Consider the following 15,044-nt stretch of genomic DNA (forward strand, 5'->3'; position numbering starts at 1 on the left):
GCGAGGAATATATCTCAGGCTACAGTTGGGGGAAATGGCGAGGGATCGGAAAAGGGAAACTCACCAATCTGGTTAGGGGGTGTGTTGTGTGGAGTGGTCCTGGTGGCTGGGCAAATGAAAAAAGCAGAGCGGGCAGTTGCAGGTCCAATAAACCTCCGTACAGGGTCCCGGACACAGCCCCAGATGCAGAGTGCCAGGAGAGCCTGTCTCGTCACAGTACCAACGTTGTTTTAAAAATATAAGTGGTGCTGTTACCAGGTGAAAAAGTCATGAGACACGACAAAACCCAGTATCAGAGCTTTATTGGCAGGGGGGTGGGGGTGGGTGTTTACGGGGGGGGGGGGAGGGGGGCGGGACACGGACAAAAGAAACAGGCCTGGGGAGAAGCATGTGCAGAGAGCAGAGAGAGGGCGGGGGAGAAGAGAGAAGAGAGGGGAGGAGTCTGTGTCTGGCTTTTTAAGGATTCCTGTGCACACGGGCAGGTGGGCTTACGGAGCTACGCCACGCATGCGCGGATTGCATGACCGTGCTGCATGCATTTGCACGATCACACAGCACACTGATAACGTAGGACCCCTTGCTTAGCTGCTGAACTGCACATGTGCGGTCATGCAGCTGGAGGAATGGCAGAATCCTAACACACAGTATCCAAGGGGTGCTAAGCATCAGGTTCTTGTTTCTGAAAATCAAAAGAACTGAAGAGGAGCTTGGTTGCTATTTTACAAGTACAAGAATGTTAATCTCTTTAACTTGCTGTCGGTACAAGGGCATGTTGTTCCTTTGTAGACCACAAGAGTCATCCCTAAATAAATAGAGGGGAAGTCCCTTATATGGCCCACACCATTTAACTCAGAAAGAGGCTTGACAGCCTTATGCTCTTCCTCTCTTACTGAGTGTATGAAATAGTTAAATAGATGAAACTTGAAATTTCTGTTATAATGAAATAATTGTAGTAGATTGTGGCAGTATTTTGTTTGTCTTCTGACAAATAAAGCTTTCCTGGAGATCAGAGTGTGGAGCTAGCCATTAGTTAACCATAGAGGCCAGGCAGTAGTGGCACACACTTTTAATCTTAGGACTAGTGAGGAGGAAGCAGGAAGATCAGGAATTCAAGGCCACCCTGGGCTACACGAGATTTATCCAGTCTAAAAGAGAAATAGCTAGGTGGTGGGAGCTCACACCTTTAATCCCAGCACTAGGGAGGTGGAGACAGTAATATAAGGCGGGAGGAGACAGGAGCGCACCCCTTTTTGGTCTGAGGATTCAGTAGAGGTAAGAAGTCTCTCTAGTGGCTGCTCCTTTACTTCTCTGATCTTTCAGCGTTTAGCCCAATATCTGACTCCAGGTTTTTATTGTTAGGACCAATTAGAATTTGCATCACAGTAGATCTGCTTTAAATCTTATTGTAAATAGGTGAAAACACATAGGTGTATACACATACACATGTAGAGGACAGAAGGCAACCTCAGGAAGCATCTACCATGTTTTGAGAGAGGGTCTCTCACTTGCCTGATACTTGTCAAGTAAGCTAGGCTGGCCAGTGAATGCCAGGGATCAACCTCTGATCAACCGATCAGAGATCAATTGCTTCGTCAGTCTTGGGATTGTAAGTGCTGCACTGTACCAGGCTTATTTTTACATGGGTTCTAGGAATCAAACTCAAGGTAAGCACTTAAGCAATTGAACTACCTCTCCAGCCTCCCTCCCAAGTTGCTGTCTAACAATCTAAGACCTAAGCAAATGTTGAGTACTGTGCCCCATGAAAATCAGAGACTTCTACCTGCTAAGTTTTCATCCAGCTTGCATCCTGCTTTTAAGAAAATTGAAAAGGACCAGAAAGGTGGCTCTGGAGCCAGTAAGGGCATTTGCCACCAAGCCTGATAGATAGCCAGAGTTCAATACCCGGGGTCTACATGGTAGAAGGAGAGAACCAACTCCCACAGGCTGTCTTCTAACCTCCATGTGTGCACCAAGGCACAGGTGTGCACATCCACGCACACTAAAGAGATAAACAGTAGTACTGTTTTTTAAGGAGGAATTGAGCAAATAACAAGAAGACAATTTGATGTGAACATTTGTAGCCAAATACAATGAGTGGAATGCCAGTAGTCCTTGGGATGCTGAAGTGGTAAGATTACTGTAGCCTGTGTCTCCAAAGGTGGCTGGGGAGAAACACACACACACACACACACACACACACACACACACACACACGTATGTGCACTCAAGTGTGCATAATTTCCAGGAGATTGCATTATTTCCATACTTATTTAGTTCATCTGCCTATCATTGCAAGCTAGGTTGGTTTCTTGGCATGAGACCTGTGCAGTCACAAGGGCTCCACCTTTGGTTTAAGGCTCTGCTGTCAGAGTTTCTGAATTCTTTATTATTTTTTAACAAGAAGCTCTCACTTTTCATTCTGCAATTGGCTCTGAAAGTCATATTGTTTATCCTGAGTTTGATCTGTAGCACTGCATAAATAAGGCATGGTGGTCCACAACTATAATCCCCTCATTTGGCTACATAGTGAGCTCAAGGCCAAACTGGCCTACATGAGATACTAGCTCAAAAAAAAATCAAAAACATATTACAATGTATTGTCGAAATGATCGCTTCAACATATCCCCTTCCTAGCTAGACTTGTTCCCTTTGGGATCAGACTATGGTCTTCTGTAGAGACCAACAGCTGTTCTGAAAGGACGAGAAGCTAAAGATTTCAGAGTGCAGGTCTGGCCTCTGGGGACAATCAGACTCTGGGAAAGTGGCTGTAGACAACAGATAACACAACTGCCTGAAGTGGTAGTCCAGTAAAACACTGAGGGTGGAAACCGAAACTAGAAATCCAGATAGTTTTCAGGTATTACATATCTTTTTAATTTTGAGCCATTTAAAATATTAAACTGCCATTACTCTGTGAGCACTTGTCCCTCAGGCTATGGTTTGCTGACACCTGGTGGTACCCATCATTTTAATCTGTGCTCAATGGATAGCAGGCTTTCAACTGTGGTTACAGCAGCAGTAAGGATGCTCCCCAGGCTAACCCCCAGGTACAAGTGTCTTCTCCCTGTGTTCACATCTGCATCAGCTTTCTCTTCATAGAAGAATGGCAGTTATATGGGACTAGAGTCCAGCCCACTGACCACAGTTTTACATTAATGACCTCTTTGAAGACCCCACCTTCAAATACACTCACATTCTTAGATACAGAGAATTAGGATTTCAGCATAGGAACTTGGAAGGGAAATAGCTGAGCCCCTTACAGAGACCATCCAGGATGCACTCTGCCCATGTTGGCACCATGTTGGCACCATGTTGGCACCTCTGAAAAGCAGATTAACCAATTGATTCAGTGGCCAAGCTACTGATGTTTTCCATCTGTCCACCATGCTCACGAGAGACACCTGTTCTTAGAAGAGACTTTCAATCTTACATTGCTTTATATGGTTTCCTTTCCCACAGGAGAAGGGTGATCATGGAAGGCTATAGCCTCCTTTATGGCAGTGCATGTGGAATCCAGCCCAGCACCTGAATTGCATCCTCAACATCCTGCTTCATTAAGCAGTCCTCATTCCTCATCCCCCTTGACAGCAGTGTTCTTGATCTCCACACTGCCACACCAATTGTTTACCACTTTCATTAAGAGTTTTGGCTCGGGCTGGTGAGATGGCTCAGAGGTTAAGAGCACTGCTTTTTCTTCCAGAGGTCCTGAGTTCAATTCCCAGCAACCACATGGTGGCTCACAACCATCCGTAGTGAGATCTGGCGCCCTCTTCTGGCCTGTAGAGATATGTGCAGACAGAACACTGTATACATAATAAATAAATCTTTAAAAAAAAAAAAAAAAAAAAAAAAAAAAAAGAGTTTTGGCTCTTACACTGAAGAAGCTGTCTTTTCTCCAGTGTGTGTTTGGTATCTTTGTCAAAAATCAGATGGTTGTATGTAAGCTTTATAACATAGGAATTTTTTAATTTTTAAAATTTTGTGTATATGAGTATTTGTTTGCACACAGGTGTACACACACACACACACACACACACACACACACACACACACACACTGAGTAGTTTTTTTTAACTCTTTGGGGGCCCACCACCCAGCTCCCAAATAAATACATTGAGACTTATTTTTATTTATGAATGCTCGGTCTTAGCTTGGCTTGTTTCTAGCCAGCTTTTCTAACTTAAATTATCCTGTTTCTCTTTAACTACATTTTGCCTCTGAGCTTTTTATCTTTCTTTATTCTATATATCTTTCTTTCCTTCTTACTCTGCTGCTGACTGTATGGCTGTGTGGCTGGCCCCTAGCATCCTCCTTTCTACCTTTTCTCATTTCTCTTCCTCTATTTCTCCTCCTATTTATTCTCTTTGCCTGCCAGCCCCACCTGTTTCTCTCTCCTGCCTCACTATTGGCCATTCAGCTCTTTATTAGACCCATCAGGTGTTTTAGGCAGGCACAGTAACACAGCTTCACAGAGTTAAACAAATGCAACATAAAAGAATGTGACACATCTTTGTATCATTAAATAAATATTCCAGAGCATAAACAAATGTAACACATCTCAAACTAATATTCTACAACACACACACACACACACACACACACACACACACACACACGTACTACATGCATGACTGGTGCTCACAGAGGCTGGAAGGAGTTGAATCCCCTGGAACTGGAGTCACAAGTGGCTGCGAGCCACCACGTGGGTGTTGGGAACCAAACCCCCAGGTCTTTCTTGTATAAAGAATAGCAAGGCTATCTCTTTAGCTTCAACAGATATAGTTAAAAAATTTTGAGTGTGTGTCTGCGCAGAGAGGGAGAGAGAGAATGCATACACAAGTGACATTACAAGCTGTCCTTTTCTTTGTTGTTTCTGCTGCTACACTGTGTACTCCAGGTTAACTTGCTTTCTAGCTCTGGGTGATTGTCCGGTCTCCAACATCCATCTTGTCTCATTAGAAGTGCTGGGATTAGAAATGCACAGACTGATATATTTTAAAATCTTTTAAAATTATTTTTAAACTTCCTTTTATGTGCTTGAGTGCTTTGCCTATGTGTATGCCTGTGTATCACATGTGTGCGTGGTGCCCATAGAAGTCAGAAGAGGGCATCATATACCCTGGGTGTTGTGAACCACCATGTAGGGAACTGCTCTGGAGGAGCAGCCAGTGCTCTTAACCACTGAGCCATCCCTTCAGCTCCAGAGAGGCATTTTTTTTTGTATTTTTGAGACAAGATTTCTCTATATAATTAATACTTCTGGCTGTCCCGGAACTCTCTCTGTAGACCAGGCTGGCCTCGAACTCACAGAGATCTACCTGCCTCTGCCTCCCAAGTGCTAGGATTAAAGTCATGCACCACCATCACCACCCATCGAGAGATGCATTTTTAAAAAGTAATTTACAGTGCATTGATGCAGTGAAATAACTCCCTTGAGTCTTAATAACTTTGGGCAGGGAAAGTATAACTTTCTGAAATAGAAATAAAATTTAAGTGCTTTTTTTTGAAACAGGATCTGATGTGACCCAGGCTGAACTTTAAACCTGTTATGTTACCATGGATGGCATTGAACTTCTGATCCTCCTGCCTCAGCTTCTTGAGTGCTGAAATTACACGCATATACCAACACACCTGGTATATGTAGTGTTAGAGACTAAAGTCAATTTCATTCGTGTTAGACAAGCACTCTTAACAGCCAAGCTATATCTCCAGACCGTTAATCCTCATTTTAGTGAATAATTTTAAGATTCCCTTTACTCAAAACTACTTTGACAAATATAAGGAAAAATTTATTAGATTTTCATTCTCCGCTTTGTTCCTCCTTTCCCTGTTAAAGGGACAGAAATATAGCAAGACCTCAAATCTACAACCTAGGTGCCCTAGTTAGCCTTAACTGTCAGCTTTACACAGCCTAGAGTCACCTGAGGATAAATCCAAGTTGAAGGATTGCCCAGATCAAATCAGTCTATAAGCTTGTCTGTGGAATATTGTCTTGATTGTTAATTAATGTAGGAGGGTCCACCTCACTGTGGGCAGCACCATTTCCAGGCAGGTAGTCCTGAGCTGTGTAGCTATATAGCATGAGCCTGGAAGTGAATCAGCAAGGAGCATTCCTCCATGTTTTCTGCTTCAGATTCCTGCTTTGAGCTCCTTGGCTGACCTCCTTCAATGGTATACTGTATTTTGGAAATGTAAGCTGGATAAACTCTTTCTCCTCTGTAGTAGTTTGAATGTAATTGGCCTCCATAAGCTCATAAGGAGTGGCACTTTTAAGAGGTGTGGCTTTGTTGGAGTAGATATGACCTTGTTGGAGAAACTGTGTCACTGTGGAGGTGGGCTTTGAGGTCTCAAATATGCTCAAGCCACACCCAGTGTCTCAGTTCACTTCCTGTTGCCTGTGGATCAAGATGTAAGACTCTCAGTTCCTTCTCCAGCACTATGTCTGCCTGCATGCCGCCATGTCCCACCATGATGATAATAGACTAAACCTCTGAACTATAAACCAGCCTAAATTAAATGTTTTCCTTTATAAGAGTTGCTGTAGTCATGGTGTCTCTTCATAGCAATACAAACCCTAAGACATCCTTGCTTTTGGTTGTGGTGTTTGTCACAGCAACAGATGAAACTAGAACACTTGGAAATCAGAAAGACCATTGTTGACCAGTAGTGGATATAAGCTGTTCAGATAGGGACAGCTCCTTGACAGAATGCAGAGGTGAAGGATGTGTGTGGTTGAGAAAGAAGGAAGGAGGTAAAGATGAAGATGTCAGCCAGCTCTTGTCAGAACATAGATTTCAATTGACCCTTGGATAGTAGAACTTACTTGACCTTGTCCTCTGTCTTGCCATGGGTCGTTCAGGCCTGGTGATGGGTTAGGAGTCCTATCTAGTTTCACCAAACACAGCCCAAGCTACTAAGATCAAAGCACAGTTGACACAGCTTGGAGACCTGCCAGTGGAACCAACTTATCTTGAATAAATGGAAAAGCTTGAAAGCTTTTGTGCTGGAGGTAGGGTTTCGACTAGGAATCCAAAATGGAGCATGGAGCACGTGAACTAAGGAGAAAACATAGAGCTTAGGAGATGACTTGCAATTCTACTCCCCCAAAAATGCTCAAGAAAGAAAGATGTGGGAAAAACGTACATAAGAATGCTTGCCGGGCAGTGGTGGTGCGCACCTTTAATCCCAGCATTTGGGAGGCAGAGCCAGGCGGTTCTGTGTGAGTTCGAGGCCAGCCTGGTATACAGAGCGAGATGCAGAACAGGCACCATAACTAACCCTGTCTTGAAAAACCAAAAAAAAAAAAAAAAAAAAAAAAGAATGCTTATAACAGCCCAGGTGCCTGCTATGTTTTCCACATAGTAGCTACTCAGTAAATGCATAAAATTGAATTGAATACATCTTTACATCCCACGTGTGACTTCACTAGCCAAGTGACACATTACTTTTGTCATTAGTTCAGATGCCCATTTTGTAATATAGATTAAATGCTTGAAGCAGGAGTGTGAGAAATGGTTCAGCCGTTAAGAGCACTGGCTAATCTTCCAGAAGACTTGGGGGTTTGATTCCCAGCATCCACATGATGGCTCACAACTGTCTGTAACTCTCCTCCCGGGGTATCTGATGCCTCCTCTGGCCTCCTTCAGCACCAGGTATCCATGTGCTGCATAAACATACATGCAGGCAAAACAGCCATACACATTTTACAAAACGAAAAAAATAAATGCTTGAAACAAATCGTTTTATTAAGCATTTCTATTTTGGTCTAGCATTACTTTTACTAAAACATGAGATGGAGGTCTTTTATACATTTGTGTGTGTGTGTGTGTGTGTGTGAGAGAGAGAGAGAGACAGACAGACAGACAGACAGACAGAGACACAGAGACACAGAGAGAGGGAGGGAGGGAGGGAGGGAGGGAGGGAGGGAGGGAGAGAGAGAGAGAGAGAGAGAGAGAGAGAGAGAGAGAGAGAGAGAAAGAGAGATGTGTTCAGGTGCCCATGGAGGCCAGAGGAGAATATCAAATTCCCTGAAATTGAAGTTACAGGGTTGTAAGCCACCCAATGTGGATGCTGAAAATTAAACTAAGTACTCTTAGCCAAAGCCATCACTCCATCCCTTAGAAATAATTTATTCATGCTTAAGATAACTGTGTAAGGGCTACAGGGCACCAATATCAGGCTGTTCACAACTACTTGTAAGTCTAGCTCCAGGGGATCTGACACCCTCTTCTGGACTCTATATACACTTGCACTTAAATTTTTTTAAATAAAAAATTATGCAGGAGGGAGCATTCATACAATTCAATGTTATTAGAAACATTTAAAAGTGAACAGGCAGATATTCTGCTTACTGCTTTCTCCAAAGCTGACCTGGCCCAAAGTCTCACTTTCAAAAAAGCATTTTCTTGTAAAGGACCCGGGTTAGGTCAACCCTAGAGTTCCGTAGTAAAAGTCCATATACACCTTCAATCTCAGCACTCGGGAGGCAGAAGAAGCCGAGTCCCTGAGTTCAAGGTCAGCCTGTTTTACAGAGTGAGTTCCAGCCTGGGCTGCACAGAGAAACCCTATCTTGAAAAGCAAAACCAGAGAGAGAGAGAGAGAGAGAGAGAGAGAGAGAGAGAGAGAGAGAGAGAGAGAGAGAAATCCTACAAGACAAAGGCTTGCACACAAAACTGTTCATCTGCTTTTCAATTTCAAGGCAGTTTCTTGTTGACAGAGCTCAACACACCTAACAGTCAAAAGAAAAGAAAAAAAAGAAAAGAAAAGAAAAGAAAAGAACAGAAAAGAGGTGGGGGTGGGGAGGTGGGGTGGGCAACCCACAGCATTGTGTCAGTTGAAACACGAGACAAACAGGAAAAACAATCTCTAACCTCCACTCAAAGCGGGTTTAGTTGTTCTGTGGCCAGGATTAGGGTATCAGGAAAACAAGCAAAGCAGCATCTGAAAGGCTTAATAATTAACCTCCATGACTTGGGCTAATATTTTCATTAGAGCAGCTCATCTCCTACCGATTATTTCTGGAAGGGTTTGGGCTCATTGATTTTTCTCCAGACCTTAGGTCAAAACAGTATTCTCTCAGTTGACTCAAAGTGGGACACCCCCACCCCGACCCCATAGCTGTCTGATTCAGCAGATGCTGTCAAGAACTGAGTCTTCTCTTGGTGTGGAAGAGGGGCGTGGTTCTTGGCATAAACTTCCTGTCTTTTTCTACCAAACTATCTGTTCCATAGAAGGGCTGTCAACGTTGGGAATCATATGTCACTGGTTTTCATCTGATGAGGAAAGTACAAATGTGTTTCATTGAGAAGGTAAGCATCCTAAGACAGCGACCTCTTCAAACAAAGGGGATCGTTCATTTTTGCTTGCTTTATATGTTTATTTATTTAGTGTGTGTGTGTTTGTGTGTGCGTGTGCATGGCACACACATGTCCTGCTACAGGTGTGGAGGTCAAAGGACAACTTAAGTGAGTCTCTTCTCTCCTTATACCATGCGGGTCACTGAGATTGAACACAGGCTTGGGGCAAGTGGTTTGGTTTTTGTAATTGTTGTTACTGAAGCAGGCTTCCTATGTAGCGCCATGCTGGCCTGGAACTCACTAAGTAGCCTAAGCTGGCCTTAAACTCTTGGTGATTCTTCTACCTCAACTCCCTGAGTATTGGGGTTACAGGTGTTAACCACCATTCCCAGCTGAAGGAGATGGTTTTGTTTAACTCCAAGGTCTGGTGGTTGGCTAAAGTCAACATTAATGGAGTGGAGCCATGCTGTATAATGGCAGTGCTGTCTCAGCTATCCCAGTATGGTGGCCAGTAGACACAGGGGACTATTGATCTGGTGTGAAGGTTGCAGTTAGCAATGACATGAGTGGAAAGATTGTCCCTTTCTCAGCTACACTAACTTACCTTGAAACTTCTCACCATCATACTGAGTCAGTGTCTCTATCTTAATACAAATTAAGCAATTTAATTACAAGCAAGCCCTGAGATACTCTGAGGATTGAGTTACAGGGATGAGAAGCTCTCCCCGGGTGGCATCCCACCAACAAGGCCAGTAGAAGTCCCCTGGGGTCTATGCTGGGCTTTCCTCTCTTCCCTTATGGCACTTCCTTCCTAGAAAGTCATGAATGGGAGATGAGATTGCATGGCTCTGATGTCAGCTAGCACATTTGGTTTGAAAGCATCAAAGTGGAAGCTGTGATGTAGCACTTTGAGAGACCTAGCAAGGGTGAGATTTTGTTGGAGATGGCCCCTCTGTTAGCTCAACCTACCGAGGAAGGCTTTTATCATCTGCTCCACCTTGGCACCAAGAACATGAGAGAGGAAAAGCTGTCCCAGAGGAAGAGGCGGCCAGCCCAGCCATTCTAGCAATGTCACGTTAGATGCAATGGAAATGTCCCTAAGGAAAGAGCTGACCTAACTACTCCCACCCTGAAAAAAATAGATGAAATTATCTTGAGAAGGAAAAGTCAATATACACAGAGATAGAGATTTAACAAAGACTTCAATCAGGGCACAAAGGCATGTTAGACACACAAACATTTTCTTCCTGCTCTTCAATCACATTTCTATAATCTCAGCACTCAGGAGGCAGGAGGATCAAGAATTCACAGCTAAGGTAGGCTATATGGTGAGGTCAAGGCAAGCATGAGCTATAATGAGACCCTGTTTTAAAAAACTGGAGGGGGGGAATCACATTTCTTTTTTCACAGTTATAAATATTCTAGATTCAGATAAATTTTCACACATTTTGATGAATGTTTTTGGTATATGTTTAAACTAAAGAATCTGGATATGCAAAAGTAAGATTTTAATCTGTGTTCACTTTTTCAAAAGGACTGTGTCAACATACACATTGTTTGCAGTATATGAGTATCTGTTTTCCAATGTCCTTCACCAGATGTTACTAGTCCTCAGAACCTACATTTTGGCAACACAATGGTAAAGTAATTAATGTATGAATCCTTCACTGGATTGCAATTCTTTGTTCCATAGTAGAGCTGAGTATCCTCCTGCCTCCACTTCTCCAGCTCTGGGATTGTAGTCATATTTACACAGTGCTGGGGTTGGAACACAGGGCTCCAGGACTCTAGGCAAGTATTCTGCCAGCCAAGCTATATTCCCAGCCCATTACACAAGCTAACTAAATTTGATCTTAAATATTCTTTGAGCATCTGTACGTGGTCAGCCCTGTCTCAGTCAGCTGAGGTAAGTGTCCCTGGGAAGCATAATAGGGACAATTTACAAATTATTAGGGGCAAGGACAACTTTTATTTTTAAAAATGTGGCAGAGATAGCTCAGTTGAAAGAGCAGCAGACCAAGGATCTAAAAATGTGGGGCTGTGGATGTAGCTCAGTGAAAGAGCACTTACCTAGTTTGCTTGAGGCCTTAAGTTTAATCCCTAGCACCACAAAAGAAGAAATACCATGAAGTGTCAAAGAAACACAGAAAATTCAACCACTGCAGTTTGGAGACTCTGTGAGAAGTTCTAGAGATGATCCTCATGCCGGGTCTTGCAAGCCAGACCAACGGAGGAGAGGAGGAGAAAGCAACCTGAAGAAGAACCAATGCTGAGAACCAAGCAGAACATCTGTGTCTTCTCTGGGACGACTGTGGCAGGGGATTGGAGTGGAGGCATTGGGAGAAGCCGGGGAAGCAGGGTGGAGAATGAGTTCTTACAGGCTCTGCCAAGGGGTTCGGACTTCACAAGAAACCCATGAAAGGCCTATGATGGTTACAGGAAGAGAAGCATACTCAGAACTGCTTGTCGGACCAGTATGCTGCATGGCTGTGGGTAAGTGTGGCTGTACGCTGAAGGCATAATCAGTCATTGATAACGGTGGAATGTGCATATACAGCAGTGTGCACAGACCAGGAAACCTTTACAAGGTGAAGCTGCAGGCCTTCTAAGCCAGTGCAGTGGAGAAGAGAAAGCAGATAAAGACCATTAAGGCTTTGGCTAGTGGAAATATAGAGGATAGGAATAACCCTGCTACCTTCATGGAATGCACGTGAAGTAGTACAGCCAGGCCAGCTAAGGGCATGGCTCAATTACAGGACAGGGCAGGGCAGCAGGGCTGGAGGAGGCTGCAGAAAGGTTCAGCGCTTCCTGTGGCCCTGTGGCCCTGGCATCCACTCATCCATTCCAAATCAAAAGTAAAATCAGATTCCATGTCACTGCAGTTAGAACAGCCATTATGAAAATACTGATAGTACTTACTGATGGAGGTGATGAGAAAAGAGAACCTAGCTTCAGTCATTGTTTGAAAGGATACAAATTAACAGAGACACCCTAGAAAACAATTTAGGGTTCTCAAGAAACTAAAACCAGAACTTCCTTGTGATCCAACCATACCACTCCTGGATATATCTGTGAAGGAGATGAAATTGGTATGTGAAAGAGACATTGGCCCTGCCAATGTTTACTACAGCACTATTCACAGTAACTGTCTTAGTTGCTGCTTTATTGATGTGAAGAGACACCATGACCAAGGCAACTTAACACTAAAAAGCGTCTAATTGAGTGCTTGCTTACAGTTTCAGAGGGTTAATCCATGATCATCATGGCGAGGAGCATGTCAGCAGGCAGGCAGGCAGGCATAACCAATATGAACTTTGCTTTTTCTCCCCCGCAGACTTTTTTGTTTACTTCATGGAAAGTTAATCACCATTCCTTCAAAATAAAAATTAACTCAGATGAACTGAGTGTAATTTTACCAACATTATATTGTTTAAATTAAAAAATTTTTTCATATGCATGAGTGTTTTGCCTACACGTGTATCTGTATAACACTTTCATGCAGTGCCTTAGGAAACCAGAAGAGGGCGTGGGAACCCCTGGAACTGGAGTTACAGACAGTTGTGCGCCACCATATGGGTGCTGGGAATTGAACCCAAGTCCTTTGGAAAAGCAGCCAGTGTTCTTAACTTCTGAGCCATTTCTTATCCTCCAATACTACATTCTTTTGTTGGTTCTTTTGTTTTTTGAGACAAGGTCTCTCTGCATAGCTGTATTGAAACTCACTATGTAAACCAGGCTGACCTCACATGTATGGAACTTAAATCCCAGTTTTAAAGGCATGTGCCCACTATACCCAGTATACTGGCTACTTTTATGTCTACTTGACACAAGCTATAGCCATCTGAGAGGAGGGAATCTCAATTGAGAAAATGCCTCCATGAGATTGTACTGTAGCCTGTAGGGCATTTTCTTAATTAGTATCTATGGCGGGGAAAGGGAGAGAGCAGGCAGTTGATTGTGGGTTGTACCATCCCTGGGCTGGTGGTCCTGGGTTCTTTAAGAAAGCAGGCTGAGCAAGCCAGTAAACAGCATCCCTCCATGGCCTCTGCATCACCTCTTGCCTCTAGGTTCCTGCCATGTTTGAGTTCCTGCCCTGACTTCGATAATGAAAGAAGATGTGGAATCATAAGCCAAACAATACCTTTTCTCCCATCTTGGTCATGGTGTTTCATCACAGCAGCAGTAACCCTCAAAAAGACATCTGGCTTTCTTTTTTGATGAGTCTTTTGAATATGCCAGTTTCATACAATTTTCTCTTCTTTGCATCATTCCCAACAGTTTTGGGTCTTGTAGAATTCCAGTATTAGATTAGCATCAGTCATTCATATTCAACCATCAAATAATCATGGGATCTGAGGAATATAAAAATGCACCAAATTGGGGCTGGAGAGATGGCTCAGTGGTTAAGAGCACTGGCTGCTCTTCCAGAGGTCCTGAGTTCAATTCCCAGCAACCTCATGGTAGCTCACAACCATCTATAATGGGATCTGATGCCCTCTTCTGGCATAAAGGTGTATATGAAGATAGAGCATTCATATACATAAAAGAAATAAATCTTTAAAAAATGCACCAAATTGTAGGCCACACTTTCCAGGAAATTTCAGTTCACACAGACAAGAGAGGAATGCTAAGGATGTGCAAAAATGCTAGGGACACAGATGAAGGTGAGCACCGCAAGCTGGTGGACTGTCATTTTAAAAACTCCTAAAAAAAGCAATAGAAGAACTTCTTACAGGAGAGGCTAGTCACAAGAAACCCAGAGTGAAGGTTCAGATGCTGAAGAAGGAATGACAGCTCACAGTGAAAATAAGCACCCATTGAAGCTGACTCAAAAAGACTTGCCGATAGGGTGGCTCAGAGAAGCATGGAAAGGGGCAGGGTTGCTGTGTGTGTGTGTGTGTGTGTGTGTGTGTGTGTGTGTGTGTGTGTGAACAAAGCCAAGTTGGGCTCAGCTCTTAGAGGACAGAGTGGATTCTCCAACACTGGCCCTGGGTTGGGGTATGAGTAAAGATATGAATGTGGAAATAGCTTTAGTGTAAATGACAAGGGGAAGGATCATAGAAATTACAGGGATCTACCTGCCTCTAATTCCTTAGTGCTGGGATTAAAGGCGTGCACCACTATGCCCAGGGTAACTTTATTTTTTTATTTATTTATTTATTTATTTATTTTTGGTTTTTTGAGACAGGCTTTCTCTGTGTAGCTTTGCGCCTTTCCTGGAACTCACTCGGTAGCCCAGGCTGGCCTCGAACTCACAGAGATCCACCTGGCTCTGCCTCCCAAGTGCTGGGATTAAAGGCGTGCACCACCACCGCCCGGCCGTAACTTTATATTCTTAAAGAGAGAATTTAAGGCGTTTACAAGTAATTGTTTGTGGGTCCCAGTCTATGAATGAGCATTAAGTCATAGAGAGTTGTGTATATTAATAACAATACTGAACGTTTTATTTCCTAAGAGGTTCAGTCATTTACATTACTTCTGGAACATTATGTTGAAATCTTTACATGATATTGGTACATTATGCTTGTTTTAAATTCTCACAGCCATGCATGGAAGTGTGAGGCAGGGGTTTGTGTCTACAAGTACTAATTTGGCATACTGTTGGAGTTTACGCCAAAATGTTTAGCCATGCCCATTCAAACTTCCTTTGTCTGTATTTATAAAGAAGTGTTGGATGCATTAGACCATGTGGTGGTTTGAATGAGAATGGCCTCCATAAACTTATATGTTTGAATGCTTGGTCATTGA

The sequence above is a fragment of the Peromyscus eremicus genome, chromosome X (genome assembly GCF_949786415.1).
Source record: "Peromyscus eremicus chromosome X, PerEre_H2_v1, whole genome shotgun sequence".
In the NCBI taxonomy this organism is placed as follows: Eukaryota; Metazoa; Chordata; class Mammalia; order Rodentia; family Cricetidae; genus Peromyscus; species Peromyscus eremicus.